Source organism: Pseudophryne corroboree, chromosome 6, assembly GCF_028390025.1.
Source record: "Pseudophryne corroboree isolate aPseCor3 chromosome 6, aPseCor3.hap2, whole genome shotgun sequence".
Lineage (NCBI taxonomy): Eukaryota > Metazoa > Chordata > Amphibia > Anura > Myobatrachidae > Pseudophryne > Pseudophryne corroboree.
In genome coordinates, this window is record NC_086449.1 from 10911081 (window position 1) to 10931677 (window position 20597).

Here is a 20597-nt window from a genome sequence, read left to right on the forward strand (position 1 = left end):
TACAGATGAAGCCACAGCCATCTTGTCTTTTCTGCTGCGCCTAGGCGCAGCATGGGTTTATTAGGATAAGGCCTATATCTATTGTTCTCAGCTGCAATACAATACAGAGAGAACAATACAGCAGGGGATTAAGTCTGACTGCCCTGGCTCAATTACTCCTATTACCCCACAGCAGCCTCTATCCCTCCACCATACAGTACACTGCCCACTACCAGTACTATTGTAGTAGATGTGTTCTAGGGCCCTCATTCCGAGTTGTTCGCTCGCAAGGCGAATGTAGCAGAGTTACACACGCTAAGCCTACGCCTACTGGGAGTGAATCTTAGCTTCTTAAATGTGCGACCGATGTATTCGCAATATTGCGATCACAAACGACTTAGCAGTTTTAGAGTAGCTTCAGACTTACTCTGCCTGTGCGATCAGTTCAGTGCTTGTCGTTCCTGGGTGACGTCACAAACACACCCAGCGTTCGCCCAGACACTCCCCCGTTTCTCCGGCCACTCCTGCGTTTTTTCCGGAAACGGTAGCGTTTTCAGTCACACGCCCCTAAAACGCCGTGTTTCCGCCCAGTAACACCCATTTCCTGTCAATCACAATGCGATCGCCGGAGCGATGAAAAAGCCGTGAGTAAAATGACTTTCTTCATAGTAAAGTTACTTGGCGCAGTCGCAGTGCGAACATTGCGCATGCGCACTAAGCGGAATTTCACTGCGATGCGATGAAAAACACAGAGCGAACGACTCGGAATGAGGGCCTATGCTGATATATCATTCTGGTGACTAAGGGGTGTATTTACTGAGCCTTGGATTGAGATAAAGTGCATGGTGGTAAAGGGGGTAATTCAGACCTGATCGTAGCTGTGCTAAATTTAACACATCTACAACCAGTCGCACTGACATGCGGGGGTGACGCCCAGCACAGGGCTAGTCCGCCCCACATGTCAGGCCCGACCTCCCCGCACAAGTACAAAAGCATCGCACAGCGGCGAAGCTTTTGTACTGTAAGAGTATCTCCCAGCCATTGCAGCTTCTGCGCGCTGGCAGGGAGCTACCCGTCGCAGCCCGGTTCGCAGCGGCTGCGCGTGACGTCACGCAGCCACCACGGTCAGCCCCCCCCAATACGCCGGGCATGCCTGCGTTTCCTGGACCGCGCTCTCTAAACGGTGGCTAAACGCCACCGGCAGCCCCCTCCTGCCCAGCGACCGCCTCTGTGTGTCAAACAGGCAGAGGCGATCGCAGGACTAAGACAACCGTCGGCTGTCTGCAATGCGCAGGCGCACTGTGGCACCGGCGCATACGCAGTTCAGGTCTGATCGCTGCGGTGCGAACACGCACAGCACTGATCAGGTCTGAATTAGTCCCAAAGTACCAGCCAATCAGCTCCTAACTGCCATGTCACCGGCTGGGTTTGAAAAATGACAGTTTGGAGCTGATTGGCTGGTACTATACCTACTGTACATCCACTGTGCTCTCACCTTTATGGGTCTTACAATGTGATTTCAGCTTTCTGCTCCCTTCTCAGTGCTAGAGGAACATCTACTCTCTGGCCAAGGTGATGGTCAGTGGCCACCACTCAGACATCTGTGACCTGGTTTATTCTCATTATGGAAGATGAACTTGTGGCTTGTGGCCGTGATCTCACTCAGATGTCTCATGGGATGTGGAGGATATGAGTCCTCTGAGAACATTTTCTCAAGACCTAATGTTTCCGGGAGACTCTCTTTTAGCCATGTGAATTGTTACCTTCTGTCCACACACACACCCACACACACACACACACACACACACACACACACTCACACGCACACACACACACACGCGCGCACGCACACACACGCACGCACGTGTCCTTCTTGGGCTGAGAGTGGTCTTCCCATAACTGTTACTACACAACACAGGACTGACTGTGCGGTGTGCTGCGCCGTGTTATAGAAGGGTTACAGCTACCATGAAGTTACACATATGCTGTCTGCACATACAGTATATAGCATCGGGCGCAGAATTCATTACCTGCACATATCTACAGAGCGTATCTTGCTGGCATTTGTATACAGTATTTATGTTTTTCTATCAATCTTCCTGCATGAATATTTTTGTTACAAAACAAGTGTGCACGGTGCTGCCCTGCCGGCTGCTCTCTCACCGCTCCCACTCCAGAATGACGCGGCTGCCTGTCCCTGCTGGTGTACATAGATCATTGCTTATATCCTCTCTCAGTAGCTGTGGAGATCGGTGTCACAGGTAGTGCCGATGCTGTGCGCTGTGGTCTTTGTTCTTGTCACATGTCTGCGGAGCACCAATGGAGTATAGCAGGAAGCTGCATCAGCTGGGAGCAGCCATGACAATACAGATCAGCTGACAGGACAGGATCCAATTGGGAGTAAGTGAGCGTTCAGATGACCTCTCTGACCAATCATCAGAGACCTAGGGGTATAAAGATCCTGGTTGTCAGTGTTGTCCTTCTGAGACCTCTGCTCTGTACCTCTTTGTCTAGCAGCTTACTCATTGACTTCTGTCCAGTTAACACCTTAGCACCCACTGACTCAACCTAGCAATCCTGAATTGCTGGCACTGCTATGCATCCCAGCATCTGAGCCTAAGTAGCTGGTTATAACCCAGCAATCCTGAATAGCAGGTACTGCTATGCATCCCAGCATCTGAGCCTAAGTAGCTGGTCATAACCCAGCAATTCTGAATAGCTGGTACTGCTCTGCCTCCCAGCACCTGAGCCTAAGCAGCAATCCTGTGTAGATGAGACTGCTCTACATCTCTGCATCTAAACCCCCATGTTTTAGAAGTCCACCATAGCTGGTTTAGTTCAACAGTCCAAATAATCAGTAAAACACTATCTCTCTTCCCACCCCTATCCGGCATGAAGAAGTGTTATATTAGGTCGCCTAGTTTCCAACCCAGCCTTCCACGCTCCACTCCCGTGGAAACTTCTAGTCCGAACCCACAAACTAATCCAAGCCTAACAATTTTCTTCTATGTTGCTTGATTACTTATTAATCATAGAGATACACTTATACACAGGGGAATTTTTTTTAAAATTTCTTACTAATACAATAGTAATTAAAGTAGACAGTGGCAGACCTACATTTTTGGGCCCTGAAGCTAGAACTGTAAGCCAGCAACAATAGGGCAACATCCAAAAAGGTCCAAGGGATCTTGCTGCCCCTGCAGAAACATCAAGGCCCAAATGGCAGAGGATAGAGTGAAAATGGGCCTCCAGCCTCTCTCTGCCAGGAAAGGTCAGGCACTTGGCAAGGTGAGAGCGTCTGCTGGGGCAGATGTGGAGGGTGACAGGGTGAGAAAGTCTGCAGTACTTATTAGTGATGAGCGGGTTCGGTTTCTCGGAAAACGAACCCCCCGAACATCACCGTTTTTACACGGGTCAGAGGCAAACTCAGATTCTCCCGTATGGCTCGGTTAACCCGAGCGCGCACGAACGTCATCATCCCGCTGTCGGATTCTCGCGAGATATCTGTGCTCAGTGTGCTGCATATATCTGTGCTCACACTGCTTTATTGTGGGGACTGGGGACCACCAGTATTATATAGGAGGAGTACAGTGCAGAGTTTTGCTGACCAGTGACCACCAGTATTATACGTTCTCTGCCTGAAAAACGCTCCATATCTGTGCTCAGTGTGGTGCATATATCTGTGCTCACACTGCTTTATTGTGGGGACTGGAGACCAGCAGTATTATATAGGAGGAGTACAGTGCAGAGTTTTGCTGACCAGTGACCACCAGTATACGTTCTCTGCCTGAAAAACGCTCCATATCTGTGCTCAGTGTGCTGCATATATCTGTGCTCACACTGCTTTATTGTGGGGACTGGGGACCACCAGTATTATATAGGAGGAGTACAGTGCAGAGTTTTGCTGATCAGTGACCACCAGTATACTTTGTCTGCCTGAAAAACACTCCATATCTGTGCTGCAGGCCACTGCTGTACCTACCTCTGTGTCGTCAAGTATACTATCCATCCATACCTGTGGTGCATTTTAGTTTTGCACAGTTTGCTGACCACCAGTATATAATATATAGCATTACGGTACAGTAGGCCACTGCTGTACCTACCTCTGTGTCGTCAAGTATACTATCCATCCATACCTGTGGTGCATTTCAGTTTTGCAGTTTGCTGACCACCAGTATATCATATATATCATTACGGTACAGTAGGCCACTGCTGTACCTACCTCTTTGTCGTCAAGTATACTATCCATCTACATTCTATACCTGTGGTGCATTTTAGTTTTGCAGTTTGCTGACACAGTGACCACCAGCATATATAGCAGTACGGTATGGGAGGCCACTGCTGTACCTACCTCTGTGTTGTCAAGTATACTATCCATCTACATTCTATACCTGGGGTGCATTTCAGTTGTGCAGTTTGCTGACACAGTGACCACCAGTATATATAGCAGTACGGTACGGAAGGCCACTGCTGTACCTACCTATGTGTCGTCAAGTATACTATCCATCTAAATTCTATACCTGTGGTGCATTTCAGTTGTGCACAGTATATATAGTAGTAGGCCATTGCATTGATACTGGCATATAATTCCACACATTAAAAAATGGAGAACAAAAATGTGGAGGTTAAAATAGGGAAATATCAAGATTCACTTACACCTCTTGCTGAAGCTGCTGCCACTAGTCATGGCCGAGATGATGAAATGCCATCAACGTCGTCTGCCAAGGCCGATGCCCAATGTCATAGTAGAGAGCATATAAAATCCAAGAAAACAAAAGTTCAGTAAAATGACCCAAAAATCAAAATTGAAAGCGTCTGATGAGAAGCGTAAACTTGCCAATATGCCATTTACGACACGTAGTGGCAAGGAACGGCTGAGGCCCTGGCCTATGTTCATGGCTAGTGGTTCAGCTTCACATGAGGATGGAAGCACTCATCCTCTCGCTAGAAAAATGAAAAGACTTAAGTTGGCAAAAGCACAGCAAAGAACTGTGCGTTCTTCTAAATCACAAATCCCCAAGGAGTGTCCAATTGTGTCGGTTGCGATGCCTGACCTTCCCAACACTGGACGGGAAGAGCTTGCGCCTTCCACCATTTGCACGCCCCCTGCAAGTGCTGGAAGGAGCACCCGCAGTCCAGTTCCTGATAGTCAAATTGAAGATGTCAGTGTTGAAGTACAACAGGATGAGGAGGATATGGGTGTTGCTGGTGCTGGGGAGGAAATTGACCAGGAGGATTCTGATGGTGAAGTGGTTTGTTTAAGTCAGGCACCTGATGTTTAAGTCAGACACCTGTTGTCCGTCGGACGAATATGGCCATTGACATGCCTGGTGAAAATACCAAAAAAATCAGCTCTTCGGTGTTGAATTATTTCAACACAAATGCGGAAAACAGGTGTCAAGCCGTGTGTTGCCTTTGTCAAGCTGTAATAAGTAGGGGTAAGGACGTTAACCCCCTCAGAACATCCTCCCTTATACGTCACCTGCAGCGCATTCATAATAAGTCAGTGACAAGTTCAAAAACTTTAGGTGACAGCGAAAGCAGTTCACTGACCACTAAATCCCTTCCTCTTGTAACCAAGCTCCTGCAAACCACACCACCAACTCCCTCAGTGTCAATTTCCTCCTTTCCCAGGAAAGCCAATAGTCCTGCAGGCCATGTCACTGTCAAGTCTGACGAGTCCTTTCCTGCCTGGGATTCCTCCGATGCATCCTTGAGTGTAACGCCTACTGCTGCTGGCGCTGCTGTTGTTGCTGCTGGGAGTCGATGGTCATCCCAGAGGGGAAGTCGTAAGACCACTTGTACTACTTCCAGTAAGCAATTGACTGTCCAACAGTCCTTTGCGAGGAAGATGAAATATCACAGCAGTCATCCTGCTGCAAAGCGAATATCTCAGGCCTTGGCAGCCTGGGCGGTGAGAAACGTGGTTCCGGTATTCATCGTTAATTCAGAGGCAACTAGAGACTTGATTGAGGTACTGTGTCCCCAGTACCAAATACCATCTAGGTTCCATTTCTCTAGGCAGGCGATACCGAAAATGTACACAGACCTCAGAAAAAGAGTCACCAGTGTCCTAAAAAATGTAGTTGTACCCAATGTCCACTTAACCACGGACATGTGGACAAGTGGAGCAGGGCAGACTCAGGACTATATGACTGTGACAGCCCACTGGGTAGATGTATTGCCTCCCGCAGCAAGAACAGCAGCGGTGGCACCAGTAGCAGCATCTCGCAAACGCCAACTCGTTCCTAGGCAGGCTTTGTATCGCCGCTTTCCATAAGTGGCACACAGCTGACAACCTCTTACGGAAACTGAGGAAGATCATCGCAGAATGGCTTACCCCAATTGGACTCTCCTGGGGATTTGTGACATCGGACAATGCCAGCAATATTGTGCGTGCATTACATCTGGGCAAATTCCAGCACGTCCCATGTTTTGCACATACATTTAATTTGGTGGTGCAGAATTATTTAAAAAACAACAGGGGAGTGCAAGAGATGCTGTCGGTGGCCCGAAGAATTGCGGGCCACTTTTGGCATTCAGCCACCATGTGCCGAAGACTGAAGCACCACCAAACATTTCTGAACCTGCCCGGCCATCATCTGAAGCAAGAGGTGGTAACGAGGTGGAATTCAACTCTCTATATGCTTCAGAGGATGGAGGACAGCAAAAGGCCATTCAAGCCTATACATCTGCCCACGATATAGGCAAAGAAGGGGGAATGCACCTGACTCAAGCGCAGTGGAGAATGATTTCAACGTTGTGCAAGGTTCTGCAACTCTTTGAACTTGCCACACGTGAAGTCAGTTCAGACACTGCCAGCCTGAGTCAGGTCATTCCCCTCACCAGGCTTTTTCAGAAGAAGCTGGAGACATTGAAGGAGAAGGTAAAACAGAGCGATTCCGCTAGGCATGTGGGACTTCTGGATGGAGCTATTAATTTGCTTAACCAGGATTTAAGGGTGGTCAATCGTTTGAAATCAGAGCACTACATTTTGGCCACCATGCTCGATCCTAGATTTAAAACCTACGTTGTATCTCTCTTTTCGGCAGACACAAGTCTGCAGAGGTTCATAGACCTGCTGGTGAGAAAATTGTCAAGTCAAGCGGAACGTGACCCGTCAACAGCTCCTCCTTCACATTCTCCCGCAACTGGGGGTGCGAGGAAAAGGCTAAGAATTCCGAGCCCACCCGCTGGCGGTGATGCAGGTCAGTCTGGAGCGAGTGCTGACATCTGGTCCGGACTGAAGGGCCTGCCAACGATTACTGACATGTCGTCTACTGTCACTACATATGATTCTCTCACCATTGAAAGAATGGTGGAGGATTATATGAGTAACCGTATCCAAGTAGGCACGTCAGACAGTCCATACGTATACTGGCAGGAAAAAGAGGCAATTTGGAGGCCCTTGCACAAACTGGCTTTATTCTACCTCAGTTGCCCTCCCTCCAGTGTGTACTCCGAAAGAGTGTTTAGTGCAGCCGGTCACCTTGTCAGCAATCGGTGAGACATTCACCAGCAGCAATTGCCTCCAGAAAGTACACAGGGACCTGAGATGGTGGATTCCAGTGGGGACGAATTAATAATCTGTGAGGAGGGGGATGTACACAGTGAAAGGGGTGATGAATCGGACAATGATGATGAGGTGGACATCTTGCCTCTATAGAGCCAGTTTGTGCAAGGAGAGATTGATTGCTTCTTTTTTGGTGGGGGCCCAAACCAACCAGTCATTTCAGTCACAGTCGTGTGGCAGACCCTGTCGCTGAAATGATGGGTTCGTTAAAGTGTGCATATTCTTTCATTTTTCTTTGCATCATGGGCTGTTCGGGGACAATTTTTTTTTAGTGCCATCCTGTCTGACACTGCAGTGCCACTCCTAGATGGGCCAGGTGTTTGTTTCGGCCACTTGGGTCGCTTAGCTTAGTCATCCAGCGACCTCGGTGCAAATTTTAGGACTAAAAATAATATTGTGCGGTGTGAGGTGTTCAGAATAGACTGGAAATGAAATGAGTGGAAATTATGGTTATTGAGGTTAATAATACTATGGGATCAAAATGAACCCTAAATTCTATGATTTAAGCTGTTTTTGAGGGGGCTTTGTAAAAAAAACCGAATCCAAAATACACCTGAATCCGACAAAAAAATTTCAGGGAGGTTTTGCCAAAACACGTCCGAATACAAAACACGGCCGCAGAACCAAATCCAAAACCAAAACACAAAATCAGAAAAATGTCCGGTGCACATCACTCCCTTTAATGTTGACCACTCACAGTACTCCCCCTCAGTAATCACCTCACAGCACCCCCCCCCCCTCGATTCAATAAACACCTGACAGCCACACCCCTCGGCGCCAGCAAAATTACCTTATTAATTGTCCCCTTTTTTTCGAGATCATTCTCACCTTTCATTGCTCCAAGCCACCTTCCTAGGATGGGCCCTCCCAGGTTCCGCCGTTCCTGGGAATGTCACAAGAGAAGTTCTGCATGCTGTCAGGGATTGTAGTTTAATATTTATACACAACTACAACTCCCAGCAGCTCCGGCTGTACTAAGAGACTCACATCCAATCTGGAATAGCAGCCATGCTGTGCCTGGTTGTCATCGGGTTTTCGGTGATGAGCTATAACTATACAGTACATAAAATCAAGAGATAAAAATTTCCCCCCTCCCCAGGACTAGGGTCCGTGAAGCTTAGGCTTCATTAGTTTCATAGCAGATCTGCCCCTGAATGTAGGGGTGTGTGCGATGCGTATTGAAAATAACAGTGGTGGTTTAGGGGAACATTTGTACATCAGCCAGTTTTATGTAACCATCTGTGCTGGAAAACAGAAGATCCCGATAAGAAATAATGTTCTGGGTATGTGGGCACCGTTATGTGACCCAATGCCAGGAGTCTGGGGCGCAGCGCAGGTGATGTGGAGCTCTGTTTTGTGAACAAGAACAAAGCTGTGACTTCCCATTTCGTTCATTCAGTTCTCTTCCCTCAGTAGGAAATAACAACATTCCCCATGACGTGATCTTTCTCTTAGTAACAGGAAAAAAAGACTAATATTTTTTTTTTTAAACTGTTATATTGAGGCTATAAATACATATGCACATGCAGGTGTATATACTAGTGATGTGCACCGGACATTTTTCCGGTTTTGTGTTTTAGTTTTGGATTCGGTTCCGCGGCCGTGTTTTAGATTCGCATATTGGCAAAACCTCACCGAAAATTTTTTGTCGGATTCGGGTGTGTTTTGGATTCGGGTGTTTTTTTAAAAAAACCCTAAAAAACTGCTTAAATCATAGAATTTGGGGGTCATTTTGATCCCATAGTATTATTAACCTCAATAACCATAATTTCCACTCATTTCCAGTCTATTCTGAACACCTCATACCTCACAATATTATTTTTAGTCGTAAAATTTGCACAGAGGTCGCTGGATGGCTAAGCTAAGTGACCCAAGTGGCCGAAACAAACACCTGGCCCATCTAGGAGTGGCACTGCAGTGTCAGGCAGGATGGCCCTTCAAAAAAATAGTCCCCAAACAGCACATGACACAAAGAAAAAAGGAGGCGCAATGAGGTAGCTGTGTGAGTAAGCTAAGCGACCCTAGTGGCCGACACAAACACCAGGCCCATCTAGGAGTGGCACTGCAGTGTCAGACAGGATGGCCCTTCAAAAATATTGTCCCCAAACAGCACATGATGCAAATAAAAAAAGAGGCGCACCAAGGTCGCTGTGTGACTAAGCTAAGTGACACAAGTGGCCGACACAAACACCTGGCCCATCTAGGAGTGGCACTGCAGTGTCAGGCAGGATGGCCCTTCAAAAAAATTGTCCCCAAACAGCACATGATGCAAAGAAAAAAAGAGGCGCACCAAGGTCGCTGTGTTACTAATCTAAGCGACACAAGTGGCCGACACAAACACCTGGCCCATCTAGGAGTGGCACTGCAGTGTCAGACAGGAATGCAGATTTAAAAAATAGTCCCCAAACAGCACATGATGCAAAGAAAATAAGAGGTGCAATGAGGTCGCTGTGTGACTCAGCCAAGCGACACAAGTGGCCGACACAAACACCTGGCCCATCTAGGAGTGCTTCCATCCTCATCTCAATCTGAGCCACTAGCCATGAACATAGGCCAGGGCCTCAGCCGTTCCTTGCCACACCGTGTCGTAAATGGCATATGGGCAAGATTACGCTTCTCATCAGATGCTTTTAATTTTGATTTTTGGGTCATTTTACTGAACTTTTGTAGTATACTTGACGACACAGAGGTAGGTAGAGCAGTGGACTACTGTACCGTACTGCAATATGTTATATACTGGTGGTCAGCAAAATTCTGCACTGTCCTCCTACTATATATACTGTACACAACTAAAATGCACCACAGGTATGGATGGAGAGTAAACTTGACGACACAGAGGTAGGTAGAGCAGTGGCCTACTGTACCGTACTGCTATATAGTATATACTGGTGGCCAGCAAAATTCTGCACTGTCCTCCTACTATATATACTGCGCATAACTAAACTGCACCACAGGTGGATGGATAGTATACTTGACGACACAGACGTAGGTAGAGCAGTGGCCTACTGTATCGTACTGCTATACAGTATATACTGGTGGCCAGCAAAATTCTGCACTGTCCTCCTACTATATATACTGCGCACAACTACAATGCACCACAGGTATGGATGGATAGTATACTTGACGACACAGAGGTAGGTAGAGCAGTGGACTACTGTACCGTACTGCTATATAATACTGGTGGTCACTGGTCAGCAAAATTCTGCACTGCCCTCCTATACTACAATGAGCACAGATATGGAGCGTTTTTCAGGCAGAGAACGTAGATATTTTCAGCACACTGAGCACAGATATTTGCAGCACACTGAGCACAGATATTTGCAGCACACTGTTATGCACACCAGTGCCTGCAGGAAAGTACTGGTGTCAGAACTGTTATGCACTCCAGTGTCTGCAGGAATGTACTGGTGTTTGAACTGTTATGCAAACCAAATGGACTCACAGACAAACTGGGGAATATGACATAACGTACACAGAAGGTGATAGGGTAACAAAATACACACAAAGTGAACAGAGAAGCCCAGAGGCTAAGGAACTGGGTATCTCCCTTGTATTAGAACTGCTCAGATGGAAAAAAGCAAGATGTTGTGTTTTAATACGTAGAGAACCCGAAATGCTGTTGCTAAGGGCAACAGCAAAACCCTAAAGGGTTACCAACGGGTGTGGCAGTAAACTCCTTGGTCAGAGATGGAATGATAGACACAAGGAGAATCTCCACAATCCTAATTCTCACTTGCAGTGCACAGGTTTTAGCTTACTGCCACTAAACTGACCCCTGACACCTAGCACAGTGAGACAGGATTAGACAGGCAAGTCTCAGAATACAGCCGCAAACTTCCTAAATTCACAGAGTAGTAACAGAACCCCAGCAAGCTAAACGACTGACTCCAGTCTTACTGCTAGGTCTGGATTGGCAGAGTGTAATACCAAATCCCCAGGCCTATTTGCAGTAAGCAACAAACAAATACAAAGCTACACAGTACTGGCTAACTTTCATGAACTGACTAACCAACAAAGATTCAGCAGCATCTGCTTACCCTGAAAAGAGGCCTTATAAAGCAGGTGCTGTCCACGCCCCACTCAGACCTCACAGACTGTGAGCACAAAAACCAGCACCGGATCCCCTGCCGTGCACAGAGCCTATAACCACTGCACAGCAAAAGACCCGAAACGGAGTATCAGCTGCGCTCAGGTTAGTCCACTAGCACTTGTCTCCCGGTTGCCATGACGACGTGGCAGCACAGGGCAGGAGACCCTAACAGTACCCCCCCCTCTGACAAGAGGGGTCAAAGAACCCCTACCACCGGGTTTATCGGGGAACTGCGAGAAGAAAGAGCGTATCAGTCTGGGGGCATGAAGATCACAACTGCGCACCCACGACCGCTCCTCCGGGCCATACCCCTTCCAGTGCACCAAAAATGACAGCCGACCCCGAACCACCTTGGAGTCAAGAATCCTTTCAACAACAAGCTCCCTCTGGCCACGTATCAGAAGAGGGGAAGGTCTTCCACTGGAAGAAGGATTACTAATCGCCCGTTTTAAAAGGGAACAATGAAATGTTTTATTGATACCCAAAGAACGGGGCAGATCTAACTGAAATGCCACCGGATTGATAACCCTGGTGATCTTATAAGGGCCGATGAACCGGGGCCCTAACTTATGAGATGGCTGTCTCAACTTCAAATTCTTGGTAGACAACCAGACGAAGTCTCCTAATTTGAAGCTGCAGGGTCTTTTCCGCTTATCAAAAACCCTTTTGGTCACTAATGACACAGACACAAGGGCTTTCTTCACTTTCCGCCAAATACCTCTAAGGACCGAAACCACAGAGGAACCACCAGGCGTGGAGTCCAGGGGGTCAAAAGAATTGGCCTTAGGATGATGCCCATACACACAAAGGAAGGGAGAGATCCCTGTAGCAGAGTGAGCCGCGTTGTTATAGGCAAACTCCGCCATGGACAGATGAGCAACCCAGTCAGTCTGACACTTGGAGACATAACACCTGAGGAACTGCTCCAAGGACTGGTTCACCCTTTCAGTCTGCCCATTAGACTGCGGATGGTAGCCTGACGACAAGTTGACAGAAATCTGGAGATCGGAACAAAATGCCCTCCAGAATTTGGCCACAAACTGGGATCCGCGGTCAGAGACCACATCAAGTGGCAACCCGTGGAGACGCACAACATGCAGCATAAATAATTCAGACAGGCGCCTGGCTGATGGCAGCCCAACCAGTGGAACGAAGTGCGCCATCTTCGAAAACCTGTCAACGACAACCCAGATGGCTGTCATCCCCGAGGATTTGGGCAAGTCCACCACAAAATCCATTGAAATGTGGGTCCATGGCTTAGATGGGATAGAGAGTGGATGTAATGGGCCAACAGGAACCCCTCTAGGAGTCTTATTTCGGGCACAGATGTCACATGCCCGAACCCACTGATCCACATCCTTAGCCACCGAGGGCCACCACACCGCCCTAGATAGCAACTCCCGAGTTCTGGCAATACCCGGGTGACCTGCCGACTTCTTGGCATGGAATTCCAGGAACACTCGCTGTCTTAACCTAGGAGGCACAAACAAAAGACCTACCGGAAGGTCTGGAGGAGCCTGCTCCTGTGCTCTAAGGACTAATGATAAGAGGTCCTGGGTAATGCCCACTTTAATACATGATGGGGAAACAATGGGCAACGGCTCCTCGGTGGTCTCCTGGATTGGAGCAAAACTCAGCGAGAGCGCATCAGCCTTGATGTTTTTTGACCCAGGGCGATATGTTATCAAAAAATTAAAGCGAGCAAAAAACAAAGCCCATCGTGCCTGCCTGGCATTGAGACGCTTCGCTGACTCTAAATATGCCAGATTCTTATGGTCAGTGAGAATTGAGACCACAAACTTAGCCCCCTCAAGCCAGTGTCTCCACTCCTCGAGTGCATCCTTAATAGCCAACAATTCCCGGTTACCCACGTCATAATTCATCTCGGCAGGCGAAAATTTACGGGAAAAGTAAGCACAGGGATGAAGGCGATTATCAGACACTCCCATCTGAGAAAGCACTGCCCCAATACCCATCTCAGAGGCATCCACCTCCACCACAAAAGGACGCTCTGGATCTGGGTGTCGCAGCACCTTGGCCGAAACAAATGCCCTTTTGAGATGGGCAAAAGCCGCTTTAGCCTCACAAGACCAGTGAGCAACATCCGCCCCTTTCTTAGTGAGTGCCACCAAGGGCGCCACTATAGACGAAAATCCAGCGATAAATCGTCTATAAAAATTCGCAAAGCCCAGGAAACGCTGAAGCGCCTTCAAACTAGTGGGCTGCACCCAATCCAGGACTGCCTGTACCTTGGAACCCTCCATTTGGAAACCTTCTGGGGAGATAATATATCCTAGAAATGCGATTTGCTGAACTTCAAATTCGCACTTCTCCAGCTTCGCCCCAAGCCGGTGGTCTCTGAGTTTCTGGAGGACTAAGCGTACATGCTTCCGATGTTCCTCCAGGGAATGGGAGAAGATTAGGATGTCATCTAAGTATACAACTAAGAATCTATCCAAAAATTCCCTGAGCACATCATTCATGAAATCCTGGAAGACTGCCGGGGCATTACAGAGCCCAAAAGGCATCACCAAATATTCATAATGCCCTGAGTGGGTATTAAAGGCAGTCTTCCATTCATCCCCCTCTCTTATTCGGATTAGATTGTACGCACCGCGTAGGTCAATCTTAGAAAAAATGGTGGCAGTACGAAGCTGGTCAAACAAGACCGAAATGAGAGGCAGTGGGTATGAGTTTTTAATCGTGATACGGTTCAATTCCCTGAAGTCGATGCAGGGTCGCAACGAACCGTCCTTTTTACCCACGAAGAAGAACCCCGACCCAACTGGAGACTGTGAAGGTCTGATAAATCCCTTAGCCAAGTTCTCCTGAATGTACTCCGCCATAGCCTGAGTCTCAGGACGTGACAGGGAGTACAACCTGCTCTTGGGAAGCTTAGCATTTGGCAACAAATCAATGGCACAGTCATAGGGGCGATGGGGAGGTAGTACCTCTGCAACTTTTTTGGAGAACACGTCCGCAAAATCTGCATAACACCCTGGCAATCCTGGCAAACTTAGCTGCGAGAGCCTGACTGGAAGGCTCAAGCAACTCCTGAAACAGTCAGTACCCCAACTAAGAATCTCCCCAGAGACCCAGTCAAATTGAGGATTGTGGGCCCTTAACCAGGGTAACCCCAACACCAATGGGGCAAAAGTACAGACAGTCACATAAAAGGACAATTTTTCAGAGTGTGTGGCTCCAATAAACAAAGAAATCTGGCTAGTGCAAGAGGTAATTTTACCTTGGGATAATGGTTCCCCGTTTAACCCACAAATCTCAATTTCCGATGCCAAGGGTACTAAGGGAACAGAGTGTTTCAGGGCGAATTGGCGGTCCATAAAAACCCCGTCAGCCCCACTGTCCACAAAGGCCTCAGTCTTGACAGTTTGACCGAGGATCTTCAAGGTCACCGGAATGATAAAAGTCTTCTTGGGAAATTCTGACTTCTGGCCTGACAGGATATTTCCCATCACCCTCAGGCCCTGAAGTTTTCCGGCTTTTCTGGGCATGATACTACCACATGACCTTTATTCCCACAGTACAAACACAACCCCTGCTGTCTCCTCCGCGTCTTCTCACGCGAGGAGAGGCGGGTAGCCCCAATCTGCATAGGTTCCTCAGAAAATTCCTCAGAGTCTGAGGTTCCCTTGGGAAGGAAGGAAATCTCAGTCTCCCTTTCAAGCCTATGCTCTCTCAGCCGTCTATCCACCCGGATGGATAACTGCATGAGCTGATCCAAGCTATCAGGCAAGGGATATTGTACCAGTTGGTCCTTTATCTGGTTTGAAAGACCTCTTCGGTACTGGTGTCTCAGGGCTGGGTCATTCCACTGGGTATCATGGGCCAACCTCCAAAACTCCGTACAGTAAACCTCAACTGGCCTTCGCCCTTGCTTAAGGATCGAAATCTGAGCCTCGGCTGAGGCCGTCTTGTCAGGGTCATCATACAACATGCCCAGTGCCGTAAAAAAAGCATCAACACTTTTAAGCGACGGACAGTCAGGCTGCAACCCATATGCCCAGACCTGTGGGTCTCCTTGTAGCAAGGAAATCACTATGCCCACCCGCTGAATCTCCGACCCAGAAGACTGAGGCCTAAGCCGGAAGTATAGCTTGCAGCTCTCCTTGAAACAAAAGAACTGCGAGCGATCTCCAGAAAAACGATCCGGGAGATTTACTTTCGGCTCCTTAACCCCTGCAGGTGCTGCTGCTGCGGGAGCTCCGCCAGCAGCCTGGGAGGTGTGCATTTTAATGGACAAATCATTAAATTGTCGAGTCAGGACCTGCACCTGATCGACCACCTGTTGCAACGTATTTTGAGGGGTATGCTCCATATTCCCACAAAATTTCAACAGGAGTACTAGGCTGCTGAATATGTTATGCACACCAGTGCCTGCAGGAAAGTACTGGTGTCAGAACTGTTATGCACTCCAGTGTCTGCAGGAATGTACTGGTGTTTGAACTGTTATGCAAACCAAATGGACTCACAGACAAACTGGGGAATATGACATAACGTACACAGAAGGTGATAGGGTAACAAAATACACACAAAGTGAACAGAGAAGCCCAGAGGCTAAGGAACTGGGTATCTCCCTTGTATTAGAACTGCTCAGATGGAAAAAAGCAAGATGTTGTGTTTTAATACGTAGAGAACCCGAAATGCTGTTGCTAAGGGCAACAGCAAAACCCTAAAGGGTTACCAACGGGTGTGGCAGTAAACTCCTTGGTCAGAGATGGAATGATAGACACAAGGAGAATCTCCACAATCCTAATTCTCACTTGCAGTGCACAGGTTCAGCTTACTGCCACTAAACTGACCCCTGACACCTAGCACAGTGAGACAGGATTAGACAGGCAAGTCTTAGAATACAGCCGCAAACTTGCTAAGTTCACAGAGTAGTAACAGAACCCCAGCAAGCTAAACGACTGACTCCAGTCTTACTGCTAGGTCTGGATTGGCAGAGTGTAATACCAAATCCCCAGGCCTATTTGCAGTAAGCAACAAACAAATACAAAGCTACACAGTACTGGCTAACTTTCATGAACTGACTAACCAACAAAGATTCAGCAGCATCTGTTTAACCTGAGAAGAGGGTTTATAAAGCAGGTGCTGTCCACGCCCCACTCAGACCTCACAGACTGTGAGCACAATAACCAGCACCGGATCCCCTGCCGTGCACAGAGCCTGTAACCACTGCACAGCAAAAGACCCGAACCGGAGTATCAGCTGCGCTCAGGTTAGTCCACTAGCACTTGTCTCCCGGTTGCCATGACGACGTGGCAGCACAGGGCAGGAGACCCTAACACACACTGAGCACAGAAACTGAGATAACGCTGCACGTCCTCTCCCTATCATCTCCAATGCACGAGTGAAAATGGCGGCGACGCGCGGCTCCTTATATAGAATATGAATCTCGCGAGAATCCGACAGCGGGATGATGACATTTGGGCGCTCTCTGGTTAACCGAGCAAGACGGGAGGATCTGAGTCTGCCTCGGAACCGTGTAAAATGAGTGAAGTTCCGAGGAACCGAACTCGCTCATCACTATTATATACCGTTGCTATTGTAAAAATATGAGCAATTCGCCAAGAGAATGGGGGTTTCTAGGCAACCGGAAACCCCTCCCCCCCTGCATTTGCCTATGGATTCTGTATACAGGTGTCAATCCTGGCTTATGGCACCTATGTCGAGACCTCCTGGCCCAGCACAGCATTAATACAATGAGGATCACATAGCTGCCCGGACTAGGGGCCTAATTATGGGGGTCATTCCGAGTTGTTCGCTCACAAGCTGCTTTTAGCAGAGTTGCTCATGCTAAGCCGCCGCCTACTGGGAGTGAATCTTAGCATAGTAGATTTGCAAACGAAAGATTCTCAAAATTGCAATTACACACCTCTTAGCAGTTTCTGAGTAGCTCCAGACTTACTCTGCCACTGCGATCAGTTCAGGGCTTGTCGTTCCTGGTTTGACATCACAAACACACCCAGCGTTCGGCCAGACACTCCTCCGTTTCTCCGGCCACTCCCGCGTTTTTCCCAGAAACGGTAGCGTTTTTCCGCACACACCCATAAAACGGCCAGTTTCCGCCCAGAAACACCCACTTCCTGACAATCACATTACGATCACCAGAACGAAGAAAAAACCTCGTAATGCCGTGAGTAAAATACCAATCTACATAGTAAATTTACTTGGCGCAGTCGAAGTGCGGACATTGCGCATGCGCATTAAGCGGAAAATCGCTGCGATGCAAAGAAATTTGCCGAGCGAGCAACTCGGAAAGACCACCTATGAGTTGATCGCAGCAGCAAATTTGTTAGCAGTTGGGCAAAACCATGTGCACTGCAGGGGGGGGAGGGTAGATATAACATGTGCAGAGAGAGTTAGATTTGGGTGTGGTGAGTTCAAACTGAAATCTAAATTGCAGTGTAAAAATAAAGCAGCCAGTATTTACCCTGCACAGAAACAAAATAACCCACCCAAATCTATCTCTCTCTGTGTGAAGGGGGTCGTCCCCCATTTCCCTTCAGTGCGGCTGGCTTCGGCGCGGCAGCGGGTGCGGCGGTTGGGATCCGGTCTGAAGATCAACAGTGTCTAGGTCGACAATGTTTAGGTCGACCACTATAGGTCGACAGTCACGAGGTCGACATGGATGGAAGGTCGACAGGGTTTCTAGGTCGACATGTGCTAGGTCGACAGGTCTAAAGGTCGACATGAGTTTTTCACTTTTTTTATGTTTTTTTATTTTTTTCATACTTAACCATCCACGTGGACTACGATTGGAATGGTAAAGTGTGCCGAGCGAAGCGGTAGCGGAGCGAAGGCACCATGCCCGAAGCATGGCGAGCGAAGCGAGCCATGTGAGGGGACGCGGTGCACTAATTTGGGATCCCGGTCACTTTACACAGAAAACGACACCCCCAAAAAAAAATCCTCATGTCGACCTTTAGACCTGTCAACCTAGCACATGTCGACCTAGAAACCCTGTCGACCTTCAATCCATGTCGACCTAGTGACTGTCGACCTATAGTGGTCGACCTAAACATTGTCGACCTAGACACTGTCGATTTGATGAACCACACCCGCGGCGGTTAGGCCCCAGCTTGGAGGGACTTGCATCCGTAGGGATTCAAGCCCCTCCAATCACGTCGCCGCATTTTGAATGGCGTGCCAAGTGCGAGTCAATCGGAGCTTGCGCCTTGGCAGCCAATGGGAAGATGCCGGAGTGAGCCAATCAGCGTTCGCCACGTCATAGCTTCGCCCGCTCCCGGCGTCATATAAGAGATGCTGCGGAGTGGGAGAGCTCAGTCGGACGCCGGACGCGGACAGAAGAGGAGCTCCAGAAGAAGAAGGAAGACCGAGCAGCGCCGACGGCGAAGATAGCGACGACGGCAGAGAAGAAGAAGAAGAGGAAGACGACGGAAGAAGATGCCCAGCGACGGAAGTCCGGCGGAGAGTGCAGCGGCGCGAGGGAAGCAAAAGAGCTAACGAAGCTCCCCTCTGCGGCCTCTCCCACCGAGATAGGTAGGTGGCCCTGGGCCACCTGCACTTATTTTTAGTCCACCCTAGAGCACCAGGGACAGGCACTAGGCCTAGGCCTGCAGGGATAACCAGGCCCTCTCGGTCTGTGCCCACGATAGTCAGGCCTCCGGCCTGTGCCCACACCCCAGGCCCCCGGCCTGTGCCCACACCCTAGGCCTCCGGCCTGCGCCCTTACTTCAGGCCCATCAAGGCCTGTGCCCACACTTCAGGCCCTCCAGGCCTGTGCCCACACTCATCCAGGCCTGCGCCCTCATCCAGGCCCTTCAGGCCTGTGCCCTCACCCAGGCTTCCAGGCCTGCGTCCTCAGCCAGGTTTCCACTCGGGGTGGTATTGTACAGACCGGCCGTGGTATATAATACAGGGGAGTAGAGAGTGTGGAGTAACGTTCCTGTCCCACGCTCCTCTATTCCCCGGTAATCTAGAGTGGACGGCCGTCCACTCTGGACCCCCGCTTGCATCCTCAGTTAAGAGCGGAAGGAAGCAGCTAGTGACCAGCATAAGGTAAGTGGAAGTGGTTATTCGGGGTTAACCTGTTGTGCTGGGGAATTGTTCTACTGGCTTGTTGGTTAGCGAATGTGTTTAGTTAGTCCGGTCTCTGCTAGTTTGATATAGAACCAGTAGCCTCAGTTGCTGAAGTTAGTTTGCTCCCGTAGGTGTAGTTGGCTGTAACTCGTTGTTAGCCGTTAGTGTAGCCTGCAGTTAGGGAGGCTGCTCTTCTTGCCCCAACAGAAGCAGAGAGGTGCGACCACCGAGTCGGAAGTGAGTATTACTCTGTGTCTGTTTGTCATTGTCTTCGTATACCGGTAAGGGGTTGTGCTCACGGACGTGAGAACCCCTCTCACCACAGAACGTGCGAGAGTGCGAGTGTGTGAGAGCTGGGTAGCTGAGGCCTTTGGGCCATTGATGACCTTCCTCCCAGCCGGTGAAGGTCGCAGCTACCCCTGACGCGCCCTGCTCTTCGACGGAGGTTGGCACGCACGTCTCAACCGGTACTTTCCTTCCTTCTAGGTTCTTCGCCGACTGCTGCAGAGAGGTGTTCGTTTCGGCGATCAACCCAAAAGGCGGAGTTCCCTGACGCTTCTGGGTATCGTAGGTGACTGGAGCTGCCACAGGTGGGTAGAGTGACGACACCTGCATGGCAGCAGGCAGTGTACCACGGTCCGGGCCCGTTACATCTGCACATGTTATATCTGCCTCCCCTGCAGTGCACATGGGCCCTTATTCCGAGTTGATCGGTCGCAAGGCGATTTTAGCAGTATTGCACACGCTAAGCCGCCGCCTACTGGGAGTGAATCTTAGCTTCTTAAAATTGCGAACGATGTATTCGCAATATTGCGATTACAAACTTCTTTGCAGTTTCAGAGTTGCTCCACACTTACTCGGCATCTGCGATCAGTTCAGTGCTTGTCGTTC